Raw genomic sequence first — 27,206 nt, forward strand, 5'->3', positions numbered from 1 at the left:
ACATCTGTGACTCTATTTCTGCTTTGCAAGTAAGTTCATCTGTACCATTTTTCTAGATTCCACACATAAGCGATATTATACGGTATTTGTTTTTCTCTTTCTGACTTATTTCACTCTGTATGACAATCTCTAGATCCATACGTCTCTGCAAATGGCACTATTTCATTCCTTTTTTATGGCTGAGTAATAGTCCATTGTATATATGTACAGCATCTTCTTTATCCGTTCCTCTGTTGATGGACATTTAGGTTGCTTCCATGTCTTGGCTATTGTAAATAGTGCTGCAATAAACATCCGGGTGCATGAAATGGTGCTAATTGATACATTTTCTCTTAAGTGGGCTTACTTGTGAATTCTCATAAAATTACATTTCAGTCCTATATCAATGCTCTTCTTTAGAAGATGAGATAAAATTGATCTAGATTGTTTCAGAAGACAGGCCTAGCACTAGTCAGTGAAAGGTATAAGAAAGGAGCATTTTGAAATAATGCCATTTGCAGCAACATAGGTGGACCTAGAGATTATCATACTAAGTGAAGTGAGTCAGACAGAGAAAGACAAATATCATATGATATTACTTATATGTGGAATCTAAAATATGATCAGGGACTTCCCTGGTGGTCCAGCGGTTAAGACTCCATGCTCCAAATGCAGGGGGCCTGAGTTTGATCCCTGGTCAGGGAACTGGATCCCGCATGCATGCCGCAACTAAGAAGCCCACATGCCGCAACTAAAGATCCCACATGCTGCAACTAAGACCCGGCGCAGCCAAAAATAAATAAATAAAAATAAAATAAAATATGATCAAATGAACTTATTTACAAAACAAAAACAGACTCACAAACATAGAAAACAAACTTATGGTTACCAAAGAAGAAAGGGAGGGGGGAGTGATAAATTAGGAGTTTGGGATTAGCAGATACACCTACTATATACAAAATAGATAAAAAACAAGGTCCTACTGTATAGCACAGGGAACTATATTCAATATCTTGTAGTAAACTATAATGGAAAAGAATATGAAAAATCACTTTGCTGTACACCAGAAAGTAACAGAACGTTGTAAATTAACTATACTTCAATAGAAAGAAAGAAAGAAAGAAAGAAAGAAAGAAAGAAAGAAAGAAAGAAAGAAAGAAAGAAAGAAAGAAAGAAAGAAAGAAAGAAAGAAAGAAAAAGAAAGAAAGAAAGGAAGGAAGGAAGGAAGGAAGGAAGGAAGAAAGAAAGAAAGGGAGAAAGAGACAAAAAAACAACTTTCTCCTCGTGAAATGGATCAGAGGACTGTCTGCCTTTGTTAGGAAGCAAAGGGGCTCACGAAGATCACATGTCAAGAATGCTGCTAACATGGGGTCTGGACTGGAGCATTCATAAAATTCCAAATTCATGTTTCTTAAAACCCCTAAGATCACAGACTCATTTTCATACAGAAGATGAAATCAAGCAGCTCAGCTTCCAGATTTGTCAATGTTTTATAACACTGTTAGTCTGATCTCAAACTAACAACCAGAAGCCAGATCTTGATTGTTTTTGTCTAATTCTTTAAGAAAATGTGAACAGTATCTTACCATTTAAGAGAATTTTATAAATTATTTTAGAAGTGAATAAGAAATAAATCATGATTGAAGAACAGACATCTTAATAAGTCTGAAAAAATGGTCATTTTTCTTATTTAAATTGTTTATCTTAATAGAAACTAGGAAATGTGTGAAAATATCTATAATTCTCATAATGGAATCTCTTTATAAACCTGTAGGCATGGAATTTACACTTGTCTCATAATTGTGATTTAATTATTTGTATATACAATTGCATTAAGCAATATGAATTGACCTAAATCAATGCAAAATTAGCTATGAAATACTGAGGCAGTTGCAAATCTTATTTAGTGATAGAATTAATGCCACAGAGGAAGATATTACTGTTGTTGCTGGGGATTTTTCCATATTCAGAAGTTATTGGGAAAAGACAATTGCACCATCCACTTCGAGAATACTGATGTGAGCTCCATGGACCCACTCACCAATGTAACAACCATGACTGGTGTAAATTATTTTTTGAAAAACAAAACAACCACTTAAAGTCTCAGGAAATTGTACTAAGGAAATGAGGAATCACGTATTCAAGAAAATCTACTAAATTTTGATAAGGTCAGCAAGAACCCATGGCACTTAAGCTACAACTTGCTCCACCCATCCAGCTCAGCATGATGGAAGCTCTATTCCAGGTGGGTGTGGCCAAGAAGATGGGGTTCTCCATCCCCCCAATTCCCAATCAATGGCTATAGTATCTCCCCGGCAGGGGTAGGCCACCAGCATTTCTCATTCCTGCCATCAGGTCTGTGTTACAGAGGCTGAATTCCAAGTAAGTGTGGTTAAGAAGTCAAGGGCCCCTTCTTCCACCAAGCCTCACTCAGAGGGCAAAGGCTCTACCTTAAGTGCAACAGGCTGAGACTATAGGAGCTCCAATTGCCCTCATCTCAGTTCACTCATAGGTTGGAGTTTCCACACCAACAAAGGGAAGCTGAGAAGATTAGAGGCTATTGCACCAACCCAGCACTCTGCTCCTAAAGCAGGGTGTCACTCAGAGAAGCGTGCCTCGGTCCCTATCTTCAGCTCTGAAGCCATGACTCAAGAGATTTTGCCAAAAACCAGAGAGCTCTGAAATTCACCCCAAATAACTGACTTTATTTGAAACCGAGTATGGGAAAATAGAAGCCTAAGGGCACTGGAAAACAATGGAAATTTTTGGTGGTAAGCAATTAAGAGGAGGCTGGTAGCTTTATGAGAGCTAAAGCTAAGGCACAGGCTGGTTAATTTCCCAGAGAAAACCAGGGGAAGATACAGTTAATAAGAGCACTCCTGGGGTTAGAACAAACTTCCAAAACTGGCCTCAGAAATTACCCCTGGGGGCTTCCCTGGTGGCGCAGTGGTTGAGAGTCCGCCTGCCGATGCAGGGGATACGGGTTCGTGCCCCGGTCCGGAAAGATCCCACATGCCGCGGAGCGGCTGGGCCCGTGAGCCACGGCCACTGAGCCTGCGCGTCCGGAGCCTGTGCTCTGCAACGGGAGAGGCCACAATAGTGAGAGGCCCGCGTACCGCAAAAAAAAAAAAAAAAAGTACCCCTGGAAAGAGGCCTGAATTAAACTGGATTAGACTGTGGAGCAATTTATACCCAAAGGTGCGAAAAACTATAAAGCAATCAACCTAGCAATTAGTGGCGTCTAACAGCCGGTTGTGATACCAACAGGAGCAGACAGCTTGACTGAGTGATCAGGGAAAATGACAAAGAACCCTGATAAAACCCCTGTCATCTCGGTGACTGTGTACATGCCCAAGGCTGTGCCTTCTCACATCAGAGGCTTCACATAACAGAGAAAGCAAACTTCTCTCAAAAAGTCCAGCCGAGGGCTTCCCTGGTGGCGCAGTGGTTGAGAGTCCGCCTGCCGATGCAGGTGACACGGGTTCGTGCCCCGGTCCGGGAGGATCCCATATACCGCGGAGCGGCTGGGCCCACGAGCCATGGCCGCTGAGCCTGCGCGTCCGGAGCCTGTGCTCCACAACGGGAGAAGCCACAACGGTGAGAGGCCCGCATACAGCAAAAAAAAAAAAAAAAAAAAGTCCAGCCAAACACTAAGCAAATAAACAAGCAAGCAATAACAAGATGCCCTAGGGTTGGGGGAAGTCAATATCCAGAGTTGCTATAAAACATTAACTAAAATATTCCATTTTCAACAAGAAATTTGCGACATGCAGAAAAATTAAAACTGTGACCCACACACAGGAAAAAAAGCAGGCAACAGAAACTTCCTGGATCCACATGTTACACATAACAGGCAAAGACATCAGAACAGTCATTACAGGGAATTCCCTGGTGGTCCAGTGGTTAGGACTCCACACTTTCACTGCCTAGGGCCCGGGTTTAATCCCTGGTCAGGGAACTAAGATCCCACAGGCCACATGGCATGGCAAAAAAAAAAAAAAAAAGAAGAAGAAGAAGTAAAGACAATATCTCATCAAGTAGAGAATATTAATTAAGATAAATTATTTAAAAAGAGAAACAAATACAAATTCTAGAGATGAAAAGTATCATAACAAATTTTAAAAGCATTACAGTAGATTTGAGCTGGCAGAAAAAACAATCTATAAATTTGAAGATAAATCAACAGAGGTTATGCAATCTGAAGAAGAGAGGAAAAAAGAATTTTTAAAAATGAGCAGAGCCCCAGAGGAATGTGGGACACCAACATATATATAGTGGGAGTACCAGAAGGAGAGAAGAGAGAAAGGAACAGAAAGCTAAAAACTTCCTATATTTGTTTTAAAAAAAAATTAACCTACACATCCAGGAAGCTCAACTCAATTTAGGTAGGATAAACAAAAGAGATTAAACACATCATAGTAAAAATGCTGAAAGATGAATAGAAAGAAAAAAGTCTTGGAAGCAGTGAGAGAAAAACAGCCTGCCCTGTACAAGGGAACCCTAACAAGTTAGCAACTGACTTCTCATTAGAAACAAGGGAGTTTAGAAGGTAGTGGGATGATGTATTCAAAGTGTTGTACAAAAAAACCTGTCAACCAAATATGTAACAACCAGCAAAACTATCTTACAAAAATGAAAGCAAAATAAAGACATTCCCAGACAAACAAAAACTGAGAGAATCTGTTGCTAGCAGACCCATCTTCCAAGAAACACTAAAAGAAGTTCTTCAGTCTAAAATCAAGTGATGGGGCTTCCCTGGTGGTGCAGTGATTAAGAATCTGCCTGCCAGTGCAGGGGACATAGGTTCAAGTCCTGGTGCAGAAAGATCCCACATGCCGCGGAGCAACTAAACCCACGAGCCACAACTACTGAAGCCCGCGCGCCTAGAGCCCGTGTGCCTAGAGCCCGTGCTCCACAGCAAGAGAAGCCACCGCAATGAAATGCCCGCGCATCGCAGCAAAGAGTAGCCTCCGCCCGCCACAACTAGAGAAAGTCTGTGCGCAGCAACAAAGACCCAATGCAGCCAAAATTAAAATAAATAAATTTTAAAATAAATAAATACAAATAAAATAAAGCGACACCTGATGATAATTCAAACACACACACCACACACAAAGCACAGGTAAAGGTAATTATGTAATTATAAACGTATAGATGCATATCTCATCTCCTTTCTTCTCATAACTGATTTAAAAAGCAATTATATAAAGTAACATGTATATAGTTGGGTTTATAACACATAGAAATGTAATATAGCTGAAAATAACAGCACAGAAGAGGTAGGTGGGAGCAAGGAGTCAGGAAATTACACTCCATGATAACTTGAACCCACAGGAGCAAAGGACGGGAACCAGAAACGGTAAACAAGAAGGGAAATATAACACACTGTAACTATGTGCTGGCTCTTCTTCCTTCCGTTTCTTTAAAAGATACAAAATTATATAAAATATGTTTTATATATTTATATTATATTAAAATATATTATATATATAACAACAATAAACCCATAAAGAAGGAAGAAGGAGGGACTTTCCTGGTGGTCCAGTGGTTGGGATTGCGCCTTCCAATGCAGGGGGTGAGGGTTCAATCCCTGGCCAGGGAGCTGGGATCCCACATGCCCCGCGGCCAAGGAAACAAGGCATGGAATAGAGGCAGTACTGTAACAAATTCAATAAAGACTTTAAAGAAAAAGAAGGAAGAAGGAGTAGAGCTATATAAAAGTAATATTTTGATATCCAACTGTAATTAAGTTAGTACAAATCTGAAGTAGATTCTGATTAGTTAAGATGTATTTGGCAAGCTCTAGATAAAACACCATAAAACCCTCAAAATAGTGAAAAAAATCATTAAAGGAATTAAAATGTTACACTAAAAAGTACTCACTTAATGTTAAAGAAAAGAAAAAGACATTCACTAATGCAAGTGGATGCTGGACAATCCAAACACTAAATGAAAAACAATTAATAGGAAGATGCTTTCCCCCAAATTGGTCTAAGATCCCAATAAATTCAAGGATCTCCTTACAGTGGTAAGAAAAGTTCTTTAAGGGTTTATCCTTAAGAGGAGAACCTACTGATAATTCTCTTCTTCCTTGCCACCTAGGGGTAATATAATTATGTAAATATCTCATGGTGACCCACTGACTGATGAGCAGTGGGTGTGGAATTCTTGAACAGGAAGTAAATAAACTGACTCAAAAGCTGCGATGGTATGTGGTCTATGTGACTCACAGCTTGTTCATACAGGATTCAGAACATCTCTCTTTAGTGCACTTCACATATCTGAAAATATGATACAATTTTCAGGGAAAAGAAATTAACTCCAAGCACTTTTGTGGAAAGATCCATCTGTTCAAAAGCAGGTAGTGTCCTGAAGCTCTAATTGTTTTAGAGAAAAGGGGGCAAGCGACTCCCTTTTAGAACGCTGACTGACCTTGATAGGCACTCTAACCTCAATAGAGCTTTTGAACAGATGAATAGAAACTACCACATTTCTCCCAGATTAGACATAAACAAAATCCCTTCTTGGAGTCATCGTTAAGGAATTTGCTTAATAACTGAACCTGTGGTCTCTGGACGCTCTGTCAATGGCAGGAATGAATAAGGACAAGGATACAGTCGTAGGCAAGAATAAAGGAGGATACTTTGTGCCTGAATTTACTGCTCTCTCCCTTTTTTTTTTTTAAATCTCTATCTTCTAGTTCTTCTTATCTGTGTATAGAAAATAAAATTATTCCTTAAATCTGAATGCATGAGAGGAACATCTATAAATTCATGGCTTAAGCAGATTGTTATGTAAATGATTACAGAATAATAAAATCAGATGTCCAAAGTAAATGATTTCCATTACCACTAACCCATAACAAGATTCCCTTATTCTATTTTAAGCAGCTTCAAATTTACTTGTGGTCTTTTATCTCAATTTCATTTTAATAACATATTTCCTAGTTTATAGGGAGCTTGCCTGAACACTGAAGGAAAACAAAACAAAACTGCACTGTACTCACTTTTATTAGCAAGACTTTATGGGAAATTTTGCCTACCAAGGAATTTTCTTTCAAATTTCACTGAAATAGCAAATCAAACTGCTCTTCAGATCTACTGTAATTCCCTTTACGATTTCACAGTTCTTATTCCACTTTCACTTGAAAAAGTTACTTTTTTTAGAGACCAAAGAAAACCTAACTCCAGTTTCTGAATAAAAGTACCAAGAATAGTGAAAACGTGGGCAGATCGAGGAAGCATTTGAAAGGTTTAATTGGAGAAATGATTGATCGATCTTTGCATAGCTCCTTATTATCACTCAGCTGTCTCAATTTTTCTATTTTTATTAGTTTTTCTTTATTTCCACTAAAATCCCAAATGTCTTTATTTTTCTGCAGTAGATTAAATCTATGAATGGAGATACACATTCTTACTTATCCATACTTGGTATATATTATGCTTTCTGTAGATTGATGTCTTTCATCAGTTTTGGAAAATTCTCTAATCATTATTTTTTTAATATTCCCTTTACTCCCTTCTCTCCATTCACCCCTTCAGGAAATATATGACAGTCACTCTCTCCATCATGTCTCATTTTGTTTTGTTTAGAATAAAATCACAATTCTTTGTTAACGTGGGTTTATTTATTAAAATAAAGTACATTTTAATTATTAATTGACACAATTTAGAAATGACCAAATTACAGGTTAAGTACCTTGCTGAGCATAGTAACTTCTTATGCTTCACCATTTCCTAATTTTTAAGTAGACTTTATTGTAGTATAATTTACACACAGTAAAAATGGATAAATTCTTACTGGAAATGGATAAATTCTGACAAATGTGTTCACCCATGTAACCAATGCCCCATTTAAGATACAGAATATCTCCCCAGAGGGCTTCCTTGTTCTGGTTGGTATTCAATCAATACCTCCACCACCACACCCTAGTCAACCACTGATCTGAATTCTGTCAATATCAATTTGTCTGTTCAAGAATTTCATCAAGTAAACAGAATCATACAGTCTTCCCACTTTTCTGTCCAAATTCTCTTGTTCAGAATAATGTCTGGGACATCAGTCTTAGCAGTATTTTTTTTTCTTGGATCTGTCTCCTCATGCAAGGGAGACAAAAGCAAAAATAAACAAATGGGACTACATCAAACTAAAAAGCTTTTGCATAGTGAAGGAAACCAGCAACAAAATGAAAAGGCAACCTACTGAATGGGGGAAGATATTTGCAAATTATATATCTGATAAGGGGTTAGTATCCAAAATATATAAAGAACTCACACAGCTCAATATCAAAAAGAGAAACAAACAAACAAAAAAAACCAATCCAATTAAAAAATGGGCGGAGGACCTGAATAGATTGAATAGATCTTTTTCCATAGAAGACATACAGATGACCAACAGGCACATGAAAAGATGCTCAACATCACTAATCATCAGGGAAATGCAATCAAAACCACAATGAGATATCACCTCACACTTGTCAGAAAAGCTATTATCAAATAGACAACGAATAACAAGTGTTGACGAGGATGTGGAGAAAAGGGAACCCATGTGCACTGTTGGTGGGAATGTAAATTGGTGCAACCATTATGAAAAGCAGTATGGAGGTGCCTCAAAAATTAAAAATAGAACTACCATACAATCTAGCAATTCCAATTCTGGATATTTTTCTGAAGAAAACAAAAACACTACTTCAAAAAGATATACACACCTCAGTGTTCATTGCAGCATTATTTACAATTGCCAAGAAATGGAAACAACCTAAGGGTCCATCAACAGATGAATGGATAACAAAGATGTGGTATAGATACACAACGAAATACTACTTGTCCATAAAAAATAACAAAATCTTGCCATTTGCAACAACATGGATGGACCTAGACCTACTATGCTAAGTGAAATAAGTCAGACAGAGAAAGACAACTATCACATGATTTCACTTACATGTGGAGCCTTCAAAGCAAAGCAAACAAAGCAAAACAGTAACAGACTCATAGATACAGACACTCTGGTGGTTGCCAGAAGGGAGGGGAGGTGGTGGCCGGGTGAAATAGGTGAAGGAGATTAAGGTACAAACCTCCAGTTATAAAATAAATAAGTCACTGAGATGTAACATACAGCACAGGGAACATAGTGGATACCATAACAACTTTGTATGGTGAGGGATGGTAACTGGACTTGTGCTGATCAATTCACAATGTATGTACATGTTGAATGAATATGCTGTACATCAGAAACTAATATAATACTGTATGTCTACTATACTTCAATAAAAAATAAAATTAGGACTTCCCTGGTGATCCAGTGGGTAAGACTCTGCACTCCCAATGCAGGGAGCCTGGGTTCGATCCCTGATCGGGGAACTAGATCCTATATGCATGACACAACTAAGAGTTCTCATGCCGCAAATAAAAGATCCCACATGCTGCAACTAAGACCCGGGGCAGCCTAAATAAATAAGTAAATAAATAAATATTTTTTAAAGAAATTAAAATATAATAAAAATTTTAAAAAGTCAGAATGATGTCTAGGAGATTCATCCATATCGTTGCATAAATCAGTAGCTTGTTTCCTTTTATAGTTGAATAGTATTCCATTGTATGAATAGACCACAATTTGTTCATCCACATTCGTTCCATACACATAAGAAATCTAAATTGTTACATTATGATATTATATATCTTCAGTATAAGATATGATATATAAAAATTTTGTAACCTCTAACTGGCTTCTCTCATTCCAATCTCCAGGACATTCTCACTGCCAAGATCAACTTCCCTTTCATCGTGACAATCTTCTGTTAAACTTTGCCCTAGTCCACTGCTGAAAGTAATCCCTTTTGCTTTCTAGTCTCATTTCATGTGATGCACCAGTTACTACTTTGGGTTATGGTTCCTTAGGTATCTATCTAATTTCAACTACTAGACTCTAAGCTGCTTGAGGTCAGGATCCAAGTGAGTTTGGTCTCTGCTTGTGCACAGCACTTAGCCAACGACTAACTTGTGGCACGTGGCCAACAAATGGCTGCCGATCAGAGAAATTAACAAGTGAATTCCTCCACTCAAAATTAGCTTCAGCGACTCTCCCCGTGTTGTAGTTCATTGTTCAAAACCTTCCATAGCTAGCTCCAGCCTAGCTTTCCAGTTGCATTCATGTGGTTTTTCATACATAATAGCTCTTCTCCAGTTACATTGGTTTATTTGCTGAGTTCCATGCCTTTTTCTATGATGTTTTTCCTGTCTGGTAGAAAACACACGCGCACACACACACCCCTTTATAGTTATTCTCCCCACCTTCCGAACAAGAGTAGAATCCCAAGGTTCCTCTTTCCACAGGCATCTCCCACCGTTCAACATCTCCACATCTTTGTTGGCTTGGACCACACAAATAAGCAGTTTCAAATAGTGCCCAGTAGGGGGAGGTGTGCCCATAATCTCCCACAAATTCCAAAGGTTTTTTGTAGCCCTGGAGATTTTAAAGACGCTATATGTCTACAGAAACTTCTCACGGATTACAGAATAAATAAACAACAGCTCAGTCATCTCCTTCGTCAGACCTCGCACAGGCTACGAGTGATCTCCACTAACCAAAGCCCCGTAACTGAGGTCCTAATAGCAAAGGCAAAACCATCTGACCATTTTTAATCTCTGTGATTTCAAACACAACCAGTTCATTTTTCAAAGTTATATCTGGAGGACCTAACTCCATTTGCATTCTCACTTTTTTAAAAGAAATCAATAAACTGTATTAACAGAATGAGTGTTGAATCTGTGTGGTTGAATCAGGAGCCATTCTTACCTTTCATAAGCAGAGGTTAGTTAAAATGAAAAAAACAAACTCTGTACTGCCCACTTCTTCCCCGTCTCCACCCACTTCTTACCTCCATGTAGATTTTTAAAATATGTTTTCTGGGGCTTCCCTGGTGGCGCAGTGGTTGAGAGTCCGCCTGCCGATACAGGGCACACGGGTTCGTGCCCCGTTCTGGGAAAATCCCACATGCCGCGGAGCGGCTGGGCCCGTGAGCCATGGATGCTGAGCCTGCGCGTCCGGAGCCTGTGCTCTGCAACGGGAGAGGCCACAGCAGTGAGAGGCCCGCGTACCGCAAAAAAAAAAAAAAAAAAAAAATATGTTTTCTGTCTGTTTACCAAATGCCAGTTATTTTTTATGTACTAGATTTAAGATACCACGGGATTCGGCTTGACTCAAGTGTTAATAATCATTGATTCACGCGGATCACAAACCAGAAGTGAACAGTCGTCGTGAAATACAGAAACCATGTCCCATCACAGGGAGCAAAAGATGGCCCAGCCCGTTCTCACGCTGGGCCACATGGATCTCACAGAGAACAAATAAAGTTCAGTGTTCCATAAGTTTATAAATTAATGAAGCTGGAAGAGATCATTGCATTTCATAGATGAGAAAAGTAAGATCCAGAGAGATCAAAGTGACCATTTCAAGACACCACAGCCAGCTAGTGACAAGATAGCGACTAGAATCCGACCCTTTGGACCAGTTTCCTGGAGGGCACTCTTCATCCACATACACCATTTATTGTTCTTGCAGTGTCAGCAAGAGATGATATTTTTTTTTCCCGGTACGCGGGCCTCTCACTGTTGTGGCCTCTCCCCTTGCGGAGCACAGGCTCTGGACGCACAGGCTCAGCGGTCATGGCTCACGAGCCCAGCCGCTCCGCGGCATGTGGGATCTTCCCGAATCAGGGCACGAACCCGCGTTCCCTGCATCGGCAGGCGGACTCTCAACCACTGCACCACCAGGGAAGCCCCCAGAGATGATATCTTAAAAGGATCTTTTCTGTGTCCAGGACCTTTAAAGATATACTAAGAAGGCAATGCAAACACCGGGTTGGCTTGAATAACTCCTCTCTAAGGAGCCAGCCAGGCTCTCAGCTCAAGGCTGTCACATTAGCACCTTTCTGAAAAAGTGAGAAGGATCGGCAAGAAAGAAACAGAATCCATTCTTAGTGTCTATTGTATATGTCAGCACACATCCTATTCATTTCTCCTGTAATTCATTTATTGGGTGGAGTAAGAGCCAGGATGTTATTATATTAGGAAGTTATTTGTCCCTTGAATCTAAAGATTATGCCTACAGTTCACATTACATCAGAGGTAGGATGGAAATGCTAAAAGCTACATTAAAATGACAGTGCTTAATAACAATGGCACTTGAAACTTATGACACCATTCAGGGTGGATCTCAAAGCACTTGGCAAATATTCATTACGTTTCAACACAGTATGATGTCCAAGGAGCATCAGCTTGTGGTTTCCTTTTCATAAGTCAGAGGAACGAAAAATCATTGCCTTTCGGGTTTCCCTGGTGGTGCAGTGGTTAAGAATCCGCCTGCCAATGCAGGGGACACAGGTTCGAGCCCTGGTCTGGGAAGATCCCACATGCCATGGAGCAACTAAGCCCGTGCACCACAACTACTGAGCCTGGGCTCTGAAGCCCACGAGCCACAACAACTGAAGTCTGTGCGCCTAGAGCTCATGCTCTGCAACAAAAGAAGCCACCGCAATAAGAAGCCCACACACCACAACAAAGAATAGCCGCCGCTCACCGCAACTAGAGAAAGCTCGCGTGCAGAAACGAAGACCCAACGCAGCCAAAAATGAATAAATAAAAGAAATAAATTTTTAAAAATCTTAAAAAAAAAATCATTGCCTTTCGAAAATCTGTTTTGTTTTTAGCCCTAACATTTTTTTTTTTTTTTTTTTTTTTTTTTTTTTTTGCGGTACGCTGGCCTCTCACTGCTGTGGCCTCTCCTGTTGCGGAGCACAGGCTTCGGACGCGCAGGCTCAGCGGCCACGGCTCGCGGGTCTAGCCGCTCCGCAGCATGTGGGATCTTCCCGGACCGGGGCACGAACCGACGTCCCCTGCATTGGCAGGCGGACTCTCAACAACTGCGCCACCAGGGAAGCCCAGCCCTAACATTTTTGTTTTTAATTATGCTTAATTTTGTAAATTACCTAAAAGCCTCTTAGCAATAAGTTTATGTAAGTTCTAATTAAATAAATAAAGTGATTGACTTCATCGGGATCAGAACTTGAAAGTCCTGGGCTCATTCAGAAGAAATACTAACTTTTCTGGCTTCGTGATAGAAAATTCATACAAGGAACCCTCACAAAACATCATCTGAAATTCCAAGGGTGGAAGGTATAAAGCAACCCACCATGGATTATAGCAAGTAATTTTTTAAAAATTACAGAAGCTAAAATTCTCCCCTGAACTATCTTTATTAAAAATTAATCCAGGAATTCAGGTTTGGAGATGAGGTAGGAGGATGGGTGGGAGGGAATTAGAGAAGGAGGAGAAGCAAAGACTTTAAATATGTATGATTTTTATTTGAAATCAGAGAAAGATTCCCTACTTTGAAAATTTGAAGTGTCGTGATAATTAAATACTTCAGATATTTCATATTATATCTGATGGGTTTTGACTTCAAAGGAGCTAGGAGGGCAAAGTGTCAGCCAACACAGGGCTTTCACTGCAGCTCCCCGAAGCCTTCATTCTCATCACAGAAGGTTCAACATACTTCTTCCCAACACAGCACCCTGGGGACAATTTCTCCACTCTAAAATGGTTAATGAGATGTAAGTGGAAAGTATTAGACAGAGTCCCAAGAAAAGTTTCTAAAAGAGGGCTCACTCAGCTAGGAAGGGTGCTTTTGGTTGATTACCCCCATGCCTCCTTATTCCTGCTTGGAATGCGGACATGATCGCTGGAGTTCCAACAGTCATTTTGTATCTCGAGGTAAATGTTGAAAAAAGGAGGCCACACTCTGAGGGTGGTGAAAGAAAGATAAAAGGAACCTACACATGTGATGACAGTGCTGATGCCATACCCTCCCTGAACTGCCTGCCTTGGGATTTTACATAATAGAAAGCCTCTTACTTGAGTTTTTCTTATTTATTCACTAACACAGCCAGATCCATGACCTTTAGAGCTTAACTTTACTTCCCTTTTAAAACTGCCTTCAGAGGGCTTCCCTGGTGGCGCAGTGGTTGAGAGTCCGCCTGCCAATACAGGGAACACAGGTTCGATCTCTGGTCCGGAAAGATCCCACATGCCACGGAGCAACTAAGCCCGTGTGCCACAACTACTGGGCCTGTGCCCTAGAGCCCGTGCTCCACAACATGAGAAGCCCGCGCACCGCAACGAAGAGTAGTCACCTCTCGCTGCACTAGAGAAAGCCCACGTGCAGCCACAAAGACCCAACTCAGCCAAAATAAATAAATTTTTTAAAATACTTTCAAAAATATTAAAAAGAATAATTATTTTTTAAAAAACTGCCTTCATTTCTTGAGGAAGTATGGTCAATCATGCTTTCCTTGACTTTTTAGAATAGGTCCACTAAGAACTCCAGAAGACACCCTATATATTGTGGGCCAGTGGACACCTCCCACCTAGACTCCCACCTAGACTGCAGGGTGAATAGGGTCCACTGGACCCTGTGGTCCTAGTTTCCCCTGCTTTCACTGAATCCCCTGATTACCTTTTGATTTCCTGGGGTTTCATCCACAGGGAGATCAGTAAAAAGGTGATTTTAGATTCAAATACTGAGCCAACAATTGCTGATACAATCTGTGGGTATATAATATCATTAGGTGCTCATTCAGATCAGCCTTGCAAGCCATGGACCACTTTGGCAGGTAAATGAATATCATGAACTATCTACCATACCTCTTTCTACAGGAAAGAAGGAAGGAAGCAAGGAAGGAAGGAAGGAAGGGAGGCGGATTTTTCACATTGAATGGAGAGTGTGCTATCATTGATCACAAAACAAGAAGAGAAATAGAAAAACTATTTCCCAACAGAAACAAAATAATGATAATAACAATAATAATAATATTTACTGTGACACAGCTTACTCTGTGTGCCATTGTTCCACGTCCTTTACACGCATTAACTCCTTTGATGTCATAACAACTCTGTGAAATAGGGATGATGATGATGCTTACTTTGCAGATGAAGAAACTGAGGCACAGAAAGCTGAAGTGAGTTGTCCACAGTCTCACAGTTGGTAAGTGGCGGAGTCGGGATGTGCACCCAGGTTTATCTGACCCTTGATCACATGCAATTAACTACCACACCACATTAGTCTCAATAGTTTAAAACTGTTGGCAACGTATTACTGTTAACACTGATACCGCAGGCCCCATTAGGGAAGGGGTTTTGGTGTTTTGTTCACTGCTCTATGCCCAGTGCCAACAACACTATTTGGCATATAATTGGCATTCAAGTAATTATTGAATAAATGAAGAAATAACTGAATGAATGAATGTGGGGAACTTTACAGGACCTCTAGCAGGGTTCTGTGATTATGGTTTAAGGACTGCTTCGTGGGGTTGCTATGAGCAGACCTTTCCAAGGAGAAACCCATTCACGACAAGCCTCGCGGGATGCTGGGATGCACCAGCTACCAAGTATTAACGTCTTGACCACCTGTAGGAAATCATAATGATACCTTCTGGGAAGGTTCATAGAGTGTAAAGGACCTTCATTTACACCGCCTTGTTTAATCCTCATTCCACCCTGTGAGGATTGAGTTCCACTTTACTAGCGAGAAAACTGAGGCTCTAGGTAACAGCCGCAAGCCAGCCTCTTGCCCGTTCAGCCACCACCCACACCACTGGGCATTTACCCTGGGGGTCTTGCCCTCTGTGGGGTCAGATGTCCCCTGACCACTCACATCCTACTACCCCACCCCCTCTTGAGCACAGGCCTGCTTCCACAGCTCTCCTTGGCCCATAGTCTAACCCCTAATTTTGGTGTTCCAAATATCCATTGTTGAGTTTTAATAAACCACTGCAAAACGTAACAACTTAAATAACTACTATTATGTCTCACGGCTCTGTCAGTTGACTGGGCCAAGTGATTCTCTCGTGGAGACTCTCAGACATGCAATCTGATACCAGGTCAGCTGGTGCTATGGTTACTCCAAGACTCACTGGGCTGGATGTCCTGTGAGGTCCACTCACATGGGCCACAGCAGTGATGGCTCAGCTGGGGCTGTTGACCTATGTGAGCCTCTCCGTGTGACTTGGACTTCCCACAGCCTAGTGGCTGATTTCCAGGGGAGCCCTGCAGGGATGAGTGTTTCCAAGGGCCGGAAGCAGAAGTTACCGAGCCATTGAAGGGCTGTGCTTGGAACTGTGACAGCGTGATTCCACAGTAGCCAGTGAGTGAAGGCAGCCAGGGGGCCCACCCAGGGAGTGGAGCAGTGAATTGCCCCTCGTGATGGGGAGCCAGCAGGTCACATCACTAAAAAGCCTGTGGGACGGGAGGTGAGGTCGCAGCCATTTTTGGAACAGATGATCCACCGCACACAGCTTTGTCATTAACCTGCAATGAAGCTATCCACCTGCAGATAAGTTTCCATTTCCATCCACACTGTTTTTCTGTGCTTAATTGGGCACAGAGTAATATTCAATTTATTTTTCCTAACTGTTGCCAAGGTTACATTTGGGGCCTTAACTGTTATTAGTCCATACCCTTTTATACCTTCAAAGGCTGTTCTAATTCAAACAGGTATTGAAGCCCAGTGATAAGAGCATCATGGGGAGGAGGGCGTGGCTGAAGCTGCCACCGTTTGATTGACATGCATGATGGTCCCGTGCACCCATGGCGGTTCCCAGCCTCTCAGTGAGGACCAGGCAAGAACACGTAACTAGGTCAGTTCGAATCCATAACAGTCATGAAAACTTTTTTTTTTTTTTGGCCACACTGTGCGCACAGCATGTAGGATCTTAATTCCCCGGCCAGGGATGGAACCCGTGCCCCCCTTGCTCCCCTGCAGTGGAAGCTCGGAGCCCTAACCATTGGACTGCCAGGAAAGTCCCCAAAACTCTTTCTATCAAGTTCACGATCCACCTCTCTTTCAAACCTTATGTCCCAATATTTCTCACCAGCATCCATGCTCCGATCCAACCAGACTTCTCACCCTGCGCTTTTCAGCCTTGTTTGCCCTGCTTTCTCCACCCCCACTTCTCCCCATCCCAGCGCAGACTCCACTCCCACATCCCCATTGATTGAAATATTACTTCTTTCATGACAAATTCAAATTCTACTTCCTCTAGATTGACTTTCTCGATTTCCTTGCCAAAAGGGTGTGATGTGACGCTGTTCTTCTCTGAACCTCTGGAACTCTCACCTTGTCTACCTGGAGTCACAGTCCTGTTGAGGCTTGTGTCTAATTCTCTCCCTTTACTTTTACAACTGCGCGACTCAGCACAATGGCTCCCTCACCATAGGTGTGGTCAACGTGTGTGGACTTGGGTTGAACATTCAGGAATGTCATTCTCATTATGGAGTCATTCCATTCACCCATTCATCCACTCATTAACCAAACAAATAGTGACTGGGCATAATCCCCATGCTAAACCAAAAGAATGTTTTAACATAACTCTGCACTTAAATAAATATTCCCACTTCCACAATCAAAATGACCTTACCAGAAGAGGTCATGTCACAGGTTCACTTCAGTTTCAGCTCCTTAAAAACCAAAAGAGATGTCTCTCGGCGCTAGACCAAGGGCTGTCCACAAAGACCTGAGTAAAGCGTCTGCAGGACCCTGGTCTTCATCATGTACTCAGCATACCCTAGGCAGCCAGACCTCGAACAGGCTCTCAAATGTTGCCTCTTCTGATCACCTTCACAAATGTGAGGGCTTCCTTGGTGACCCTTCTGATTCTGTTTTTGCTCCATCCACACGGAGCTGGGGCAACCCATCCGTCCATGCCCTCTATGTGGCTCCTAACGTTTTTACTCCCTGGGTTGGTCTTTGCTACTTTCTTACAGGTCGGTCTTTACACCAGGAGAAAGGCCAGCAAGAGGAACTCCAGGCCCTTCATGGAGGACGGTCGCAAATGTCAAGGTGAGATGAAATCTTCAAACACAGAGGCGATTTATTTAGCCACTCTGTGTTTCCGTTTCCTCAAGTGAAAATGGGAATAGTAAGAGCCCCTATTTCAATGAGATAATGCCCGCACACATTACAACTGTGCCTAGTACATAATAAGCAGCTCGTGAATGTGAGGTTTTCTTGCTGTTGCTGAATTAGTGTTGTCTTGGGTCATGTTTCTGAGACAAGGAAGGGTCTGATTTTCAGCAAAGTCACAGGGAGGGCAGCTTCAGCCAAATCCACAGGGGAATGGGGAGTCGGGGGGCACCCATTGTCAAGGGCAAGGGGCTTCCTGGGGGAAAGAATTTCCTGGCACTGCCTGTTCTCTTCGTTGACAGGCAAGTCAGCTCCAGCAGCCCAAGAGCAGTTCTCCGAGAAGAGTGGCAGGTGTTGAGCTTTGAGAAACAAAAGTGCGTTGGAGCTGGGAGAACAAGCAGGGACATGGGGGGACCCAAGGGGTCTGGGCGAGTCCTGCAGCGTGCGTCTAGCTATCTTCTGCAAAGTATTTCCTGCAATTCTTGTCTTTGATTTTCCTTTTCATTCTACAGCCCCATTCTCTGTCCTATGTTCCAGTTCATTTTACAACCTACAGTCTGTTCATTCATTCAGCAAATAAATACTTAACAAGTCCTACTATGACAACCTCCATGCCAGGACCTGGGAATATGTCACCTAATAAAAAGGGCAAAAATCCGTGCTCTCATGGAAATATTCAGTGGTGGCAAATTTTACTACTTTTTAGAATAGATATGAATTTTAGAAATAGCCAAAAAGACAGAGACGAGGTGATTAACTGCATAATAGCAATTTTTACCCAAAGTGAGTTGCAATTATAAATTAATAAGACTAATTTTCTCCTAAGCCTATTAAACTAATCTTTCCCAGGCTATTAATTTTCATAGGACTTTTTAAAAATTACACTTTTTTATTACATGGGCACATAATCACACTGCTGGTAACTTGGAAAATAAAAGAAGTAAATTAATCACCTATAATTCCACTGGCTTAATACAACTACTTTCAGCTTTTGAGGGGATTTTCTTCCTGTCTTTTCTTTGTATCTACTTTTCTTTTTTTATAAACTTGAACTCATTAATATATATTCATATATTCCTTTCTCACTTCATATATTACCATAAGCATAGTCTCATGGTCTACATGAACAATATTTTAATGACCATATGAAATTCTTTACTTACTCATTTCCTATTATGATTTTGGGTTGTTTACAATGTTTTCACTATCAATTATCAAATTGATTCATTGGGAAAATAATTCCAAAGGAGGAGTTCCAATTATGTGTGAAGGACTGAAACCACAGTCGACGTGAGTTCACTGATTCCTGGGGAACACTTCTGAACGATAACTGTGATTTGAATATACCAGGTTTATCATGTTGGTTAAAAAAACAATAATCTGACCCTGCAGTTTCATATTTCGCATGCTCGAGGAGTTCTTTATAAGTTGACAGGAGGCCTCCAAGAGAGGAATTTTCGGAATTCGATTTTTATCTCCATCCGACTGCACCAGAAGCCATCTGCTAAATCTCCCTGAAAGTGCTCTGCTACCCTTAGCAGGAAGGATGTGGATGCGGGAGCAGAGGCTGGGGGCATCCTGTGATTTGCCCGTGTTTTTCGGGCCTCAGCTGACCCCGGAAGGGCCTTGGCCGCAGTTTTCCCGGAAGGGGCCCCGGGTCTCGTTGTCACTGGTTTTTCAGAAGGCTCTCGAAGGCCACCGACATCTGTTAGACATGACCCCAGACAAAGACAGCTGGGAAAACCCACAAGGAAGGAAATCTCACTATGAAAGGAGCTGCCTCTGGGGCCCTCCAGGGCCATAGTTAGCCATTGTTCAGTCACAAAAGGCTCAAGTTGAAAGCTGCCGCTGATTCCGGGTCAGTCTCTTGGCCCCGTGGCAGAGGAGGGTGGGAGGGGACACAGAAGCGCCTGTGTCCCCAGGAGGGCCTGCCAGTGGCTGACGGGCAGTTGAGGGGCTGCTGGCCAAGAGCCGGGACTCTGTCTAGATAGGGCCTGGCCCCCGAGGAGACCAAGCGACAGGCACCGACAATGGGCCATTAGCTCTCTGTGGTTTCTCCCCCCAGCGCTGGCATTCACCGCGTGGTCCACCGTCCCAGCTAAGAGCTCCCTACAAACTGTTAGTCAATCGTAGTCAAAACTTTACAACAGCCAGCTGCCCGGACTCCCGGGGCTGGACGAAGAAGCAGAAAGTGGGACTTCTTTTAGCCACACCCCCCATCGCCCTCCTGTAAGGCCTAGGGAAAGGAGGATGAGTTTTTAAAGTATATAAACTGTCCAAAATTGGGAGTGCACTTTCACGGCTGGACAGGGTGGCAGTGCCCTCGGTAGATATTTGATATCAACGCGCGGAGCATTCTGGGTGAAGAGAACAAGCACGTGGTAGGGAGAAAAGGGTGTCATAGGAGCATCAGAAAAGAAAAATCACCTCCAAGCTGCTGTCGACAGCTTTCTCTTACCAGTTTCTGCAGCTCCTCAAAAGCCTTCACGTGACAAGTGCTATGGTCCCTGAAGTGGGCCCCTAGGGCAAAGGGTCAGGCTTGGAGGTTGGCATGGATGGGGGTCCGGCTCGCGCTCTCCAGGATTAAAACTGGAAATGACCTCATGCCTGATGGGCTCAGCCTGACGCTCTTTATTTTGACTCAGGGCTGGGAGAGAGGGCGGGTCCTTAAAAAAATAACTTCTAAAAAGAAGCAAGGGAAATCAGGTTAAAACAAAAACTAACACACAAAACTTTCCTCTACGACCACGGGTGGAATTCTAGCACTAACATATCTTGACATCTCCTCTAAGGAAACACAGTTAAAGGGAATTCCCTGGTGGTCCAGTGGTTAGGACTCAGCACGTTCACTGCCAGGGGCCCAGGTTGAATCCCTGGTCGAGGAACTAAGATCCCACAAGCCCAGCGATGCAGCCAAAAAAAAAAAAAAAAGGAAATACACTTAAACACATGAAGGCGATTGTGATAACAGAGCCTAATTTGCAGGCTGAAGAACATCTTAAGGTGAAAGAGGCTCACTAAAATGGAGATGAGCCTCCCCATTGGATGGAGATAAAAATCAAATTCTGAGAATTCCTCTTTTGGAGGCGTCCCTGAAGTCATGGCCATGGGCTTGTGTGCACTGTGAAGGGCGAAGGCCAAAGCTGGGCGTCTAGACGGTAGTAATTGGCAAAAGCATAAAGGACATTTAGCAAGGAAGAGTCCTGGCAGGTGTCCTATACAGGGCTGATATATGGAAAGTAGGCTCTACTGAGGTTATATCTGCTGTTAAAAAAAGGACAGTATATATAAAATAGATAACAAATAAGGACATACTGTATAGCACAGGGAACTCAGTAGAGTACTGAACTCAGAATACTCAATACTCTGTAATGACCTATATAGGTAAAGAATCTAAAAGAGAGTGGATATATGTGTATGTATAATTGATTCACTTTGCTGTACACCTGAGACTAACACAACATTGTAAATCAACTACACTCCAATAAAAATTTTTTAAAAAAAAGGACATACTTCCATACTGGTTGGTAGGGGCTGCTGCCTCCACCGCCCCCCCTCCCCAGGGCTACTCCTCTTCCGCTCCCACCCCCCAACCCTCCCAGCACTGAAAACCAAGGCTGAGTATCTCCAGGGGCCAACCTGGCACCTGCCAGCCTGTAGGTGCACCCGCCAGTTCCCAGCAACTGCTACACATGAACCCCATCCCTGTGTGTCCCCCCAGTCAGGAAGGGCTCACACCATAGTAGTGGGGATAAGCCCAGTACCAGGTGGCCAGAGCATTTTCCCAAGGCATCCTCAAGAAATGCAGCCCCCAGGGCTTCCCTGGTGGCGCAGTGGTTGAGAGTCCGCCTGCCGATGCAGGGGACACGGGTTCGTGCCCCAGTCTGGGAAGATCCCACATGCCGCGGAGCGGCTGGGCCCGTGAGCCATGGCCGCTGAGCCTGCATGTCCGGAGCCTGTGCTCCGCAACGGGAGAGGCCACGACAGTGAGAGGCCCACGTACCGCAAAAAAAAAAAAAAGAAAAATAAAAGAAAAAAGAAATGCAGCCCCCAAACAGTACCATCCAGACATTTGTGTATATTATCAACCCTACTTCTATACATACTTAATGCCAGGACTTAATATCTCATTTAAGACTTCCTCAGACCTTAAGGTTACCAAAGAGCAGGTAACTGTATCATGCTTTTTGTTGTGTAAAGAACAGTCTAAGGCAGAGTTATTTAAATAACTAAGAAATCGTAGGCTAAATATGAGCCAAGGTAGAGCCAAGACCCTGAGATCCTTCAAACCCATTGGAAGAACTAGGTCTTCCACAAAGCGCCTTTTGGAAAATTTCCCTTCTTCTTTTAAGCTGTCTCCAATCAGTATTAAATCTCTTAACTGAGTTGGGGTTTTTTTTGTTTAAAGAAAGTATGGGAGAAATAATGTCTCCATACAGATGTGCCAAGCTGGATGCTACATGCTTTCCATATAACCCTCCTGGGCTCTGACACTGGGTTATTGAGCCCTTTTACAGATGAGGAAACTGAGGCTTAGAAAAGTTATTTACTCAAGGGCCTAGAAGCTAGAAGGTGGCAAACATAAAATCGGAAGCCAGATCTGTCTAACTGAAAAACCCCCTCTTATTCACTCTCTACCTAATACTGTCTCCTCTGTGACTGGCAGACAGTTCGCCCGTGGTGTTACCTGTATCAGGAAGTTACTTAGCTACTAGGTTTGAAAGAAAAAAGGTTTGTGGGAAGCGTGATGTCAAGAGCACGTGCTTTGAGGAGAAAGTCAACTGTCACCCTTCTGATAGAAGGTGATTCCCCAAGTACTGGGGAGACTCCTTCACCAGGTATGATCTGGCCACGCCCCCATCCACCTGCTCAAGAGAAAAGATGCCACCATTAGATGGTATCCTCTCTGCTGGCCAGACAGACGCTGTCTCCTCCAAACTGCTTATCCCGTGTCAGTCACCACTTATAGCGCATTATTGGTTAGTGCATATATTTTTTCCCTCTGCTAGGCTCTCACCTCATTCAAATCAGGATCCATGAATGATCTTTTTTTTTTTTTGCATCCCATACATGTTGCACACAACAAAAGTGATGCTCATATCAGTTGAATGAATGAATGAGCGTGGAAGATAATCTTTTCTCTCTCTCTTTTTTTTCATCCTATATAGATTGCACACAACATAACCAGCAGATGGTGAACAGCAGCGGAATGAGGGAGTGAATGAGTGTGGGAACGCAGAACTGGTCCTTGACCTGGAAGGATTCATATTAAAAGCCTCTAGGGATGTAACTAAGAAAATGACACTCTTAGAAATATGAGACATGGTTACGGCCAGAAGAAAGCACTAGCCAAGTTTTATTCAGAAGCTTAGCTTGGGAGGAATATCTTTCTGCTTTTATATTGACTTTCTGTGAAGCAGGACACAAGGCAGGTCCCATTTTATGCCCTACAATGGAAGTGAAAAGTGTTCCTATGTCTGTGACAAGATCACCAAGCAACTGTAATCAGTAAGAGATAAATGGGCCTCTACCACACCCATTAGATTGTAATTAATTTTTCTTGAAAGTCCTGCATTTCTATCATTTTCTAAATTTCAACAATGATCAAACATATTGCCACCTAAGGTATCTACTTCAGACAGGAAATTCTCAGAATGTATCTCTCCAATGACAGAACTCTAAGGAAAATGAAACCCAACCCCAGGGCAGTCAGCTCTTTTCAGCCCTTAGACTTACCTTATTTTCCAGTTTTCAGATAGTCATTCTTTGTTTTCATTTGGTCTTGGAGCTTGTTACTTTTCTAAAAATTAATTTTTATTGCAGTATAGTTGATTTACAGTGTTGTGTTATTTTCTGCTATACAGCAAAATGAATCCGTTATACATATACACGTATCTACTCTTTTTTTAGATTCTTTTCCCATATAAGTTGTTACAGAGTATTGAGTAGAGTTCCTGTGCTATACAGTAGGTCCTTATTAGTTATCTATTTTACATATAGTAGTGTGTATATGTCAATCCCAATCTCCCAATTTATCCCTCCCCCCACCCCCTTCACCCTTGGTAACCATAAGTTTGTTTTTTGATAAATTTATTTATTTAGTTATTTTTGGCTGCGTTGGGTCTTCACTGCTGCATTCAGGCATTCTCTAGTTGTGGCGAGCGGGGGCTACTCTTCGTTGTGGTGCGCGGGCTTCTCATTGCAGTGGCTTCTCTTGTTGCAGACCACGGGCTCTAGGCATGCAGGCTCAGTAGTTGTGGCGCACGGGCTTAGTTGCTCTGCGGCATGTGGGATCTCCCTGGACCAGGACTCGAACCCGTGTCCCCTGCATTGGCAGGCAGATTCTTAGCCACTGCGCCACCAGGGAAGCCCCATAAGTTTGTTTTCTACATCTGTGACTCTACCTTGTTTGCCAGTTTTCAGATAGTCATTCTTTGTTTTCATTTGATCTTGGAACTTGTTACTTTTTTAAAAGAACCAAATTCAAATCAAATGATCACTTTTAATAGGCCAACACCTGTGATCTCATGAGATTTTAGTGCTCTGAGTACAATCCTTACCTGCATATCTTTGAAAAATAAAGTTTACCAATTTCAGTTAAAATATTTAAGTAAAGTGGATGTTAGCTGGCCCTAGACCCGTTGCAGAGACACATATGCCAAAATATGGTACTTGGAGCAGAGACTCTTACCTTGTTCTAAAACCAGCCTGCTGCAAGATGGGAGAAGAGATTTGTATTATCTCACAGGGGCGTTGCTTAATACAGACTTAATTTAACCTAATTTGAGGATCACATGATGGTTATTGCAACACAACTAGTTTCTTCACTTCTGCCTTCATGTCTCATTTCCAGAGAGAGTGACTTTTTACATCTGAGTGAATGGCCCCATACATCTTTTAGTTACATGAAGGACTCTCAGATATTTGCCAGCTGCAAGGCAGGCCCAACGATAGTCTCAGCCAACTTCAAGGAGCTAGAATAGCCCCCCCAAGCTGTCCTGAGTTTGGCTGAGATGACCAGGCCCTTAGACCCCTGAGTTGACCTGGACATAGGCTGCCGCGAGAATGGACATGACCTTGGGCAAGACCGCTTTCTACAACAGAGATACTCCCTGAAGGGGGTGACAGCTGCAGGCCATCTGCTGACTGTGTCCCCAGCAGCTAGAGCAACACATCTTTCACTGAAGGGAGGTCTGGATGATGCAACACAGAGCCCACCACAAATACATGGTCCAGTTGGGAGATACACACAATTGCACAGCAAGTTATAATACACTGTGATGGGAATAGGATAGAGTTCAATACAGGGCTCTTTGGGGACATCTAAGAGACTTATTGTACACACTTTGGGGGATGAGGGAAGTATCTCTGGGGAAAGGGAAATGCACATGCAAAGGACAAGAGCACGAGTATCAATAGCTCAGTGTGATGGGGAGACAGTAAAGATGAGGCTGAAGAGAAAGATGGGCCAGATCTCATCTGTCACATTGACGATTAAGACTAGCAGTAGGGAGGGACTTCCCTGGGTGGTCCAGTGGCTAAGGCTCCACGCTCCCCATGCAGGGGGCCTGGGTTTGATCCCTGGTCAAGGAACTAGAGCTCACTTGCTGCAACGAAGGAGCCCACATGCCACAACTAAAAGATCCCGCATGCCACAACTAAGACCCAGCACAGCCAGATAAATAAATAATTTTTTTTTTTTTAAAGAAAGTAGGGAGCTTTTTAAAGCAGTAGGGAGCCATGGGGTGGTGGGGAGGAAGGCCAGCCTGCTGCAGGCTCGGGAGAGAATGGGAGGCGAGCAAGTGGAGAAAACCAGACTATACAACTCTTTCAAGGAGTTTTGTTACAATGACTGCTGGACTAGTGTCATTTCATTAGCACATTTTAGAATAAGCCAGTCTTGAAAAGCTGGAATAAGGTCTTGATAAAATTACTAGGGAAAGATATGAGAAATAAAGCCATTAAAATGTCTTGTGAGGTTAGGGGCCAGTAGACTAGCTAGGAAACTACCTGGGGTCAGACCATGGAAAGCCAGTAAAAAGTTGGGCAAGAGCATCAGTGTCTAGGGCACGTGTGTTTCTTCTCAAGATGATTCAGTGAGCCAGGTTCATGACATGGAGAAAAAGGACATGGTCCTTCAGAAAGAATTTAAGCCAACCACCCAACCGGACAAACCCAAAACACTAAGTTGAAGAAAAGATACATATTAGTCAAAAGGTTGTGCTAACAAATAGAGCCTTGAGTTTCAGGGGCTTAACAAAAGTAAGTGTATTTCACTCACATCCTGGTCTATTTCAGATTGGGTAGGTCTGCTCCATCTTGTACCTTTACCACCTCGGACATGTTGCCACCAAGGCTGATGTGGATGGGGAATGAAGAATAGAGGTCCACTAACAGGGGTGTACATATCCCATTGGACAGAATATGGTCACATGGCCCCATATAACTGCAAGGAAGTCTGGGAATTGTAGTCTGTGGGTCTTTGAAGAAGAGAAAAATGGATGCTGGTGAGCTCCTGTAGAAGCCATCACACAATAAAATCACACCTAAGTAAGTTGATTCCTCATTAGCCTTGAAGACTTTTTTTTTCAATAAGCACAAATGTTTTAGTTAAAGAATGAAATACCACTGAAGTGGAAATTATAATTCACAGCATAAAATAATTAGAGGCACAATACCTATCACAGAACAGGGCTCAACAAATATCTATTGATCAGTTAAGCTAATGCCTGATAAGTCTTGAAGTTGAACAGAGCAACACAAGATGACAACAACAACAATGGCACAACAACAAACGTTTTCCCCCCAAAGACTGTTTTGCTCTCTTACTCACGTTTTCCCACATCCTATATTTTTGGCTGTTGGTTTGGAAGCCATAATCAGGGGCAAAGAAGAGAGATGCTCACAGAAGCAGAGTGGTGGAACTGGGTTTACACTGTCCACCAGAAAGTCTTGGTCTAGTAGATCTTACTTTGCTCCTTTCTTTTTCGAGGGGAACATTAGGAAAGGATTGTGGCTTGCACACAGGCTCTCCACACTGATGTGGTTCCGCAGATCTGGGAAGGGCATCCAAGGCTCCTAAAACTCCTCGGCGCCTGCATATGTGGGAAACCTCTTTAGAACATTCAGTTGCATAATTGGAGAAAAGGTTTAAATCATCTTGTGGGAGGCAATAGCTTGACGAACATGCCTACTTAAAAATAAAGGACGAAAATTAGATTGAGCAACTCATTATTTCAACAGGCATTTTTTTTGAACATTTACTAAATCTG

This window comes from Lagenorhynchus albirostris, chromosome 3, assembly GCF_949774975.1.
Source record: "Lagenorhynchus albirostris chromosome 3, mLagAlb1.1, whole genome shotgun sequence".
Lineage (NCBI taxonomy): Eukaryota > Metazoa > Chordata > Mammalia > Artiodactyla > Delphinidae > Lagenorhynchus > Lagenorhynchus albirostris.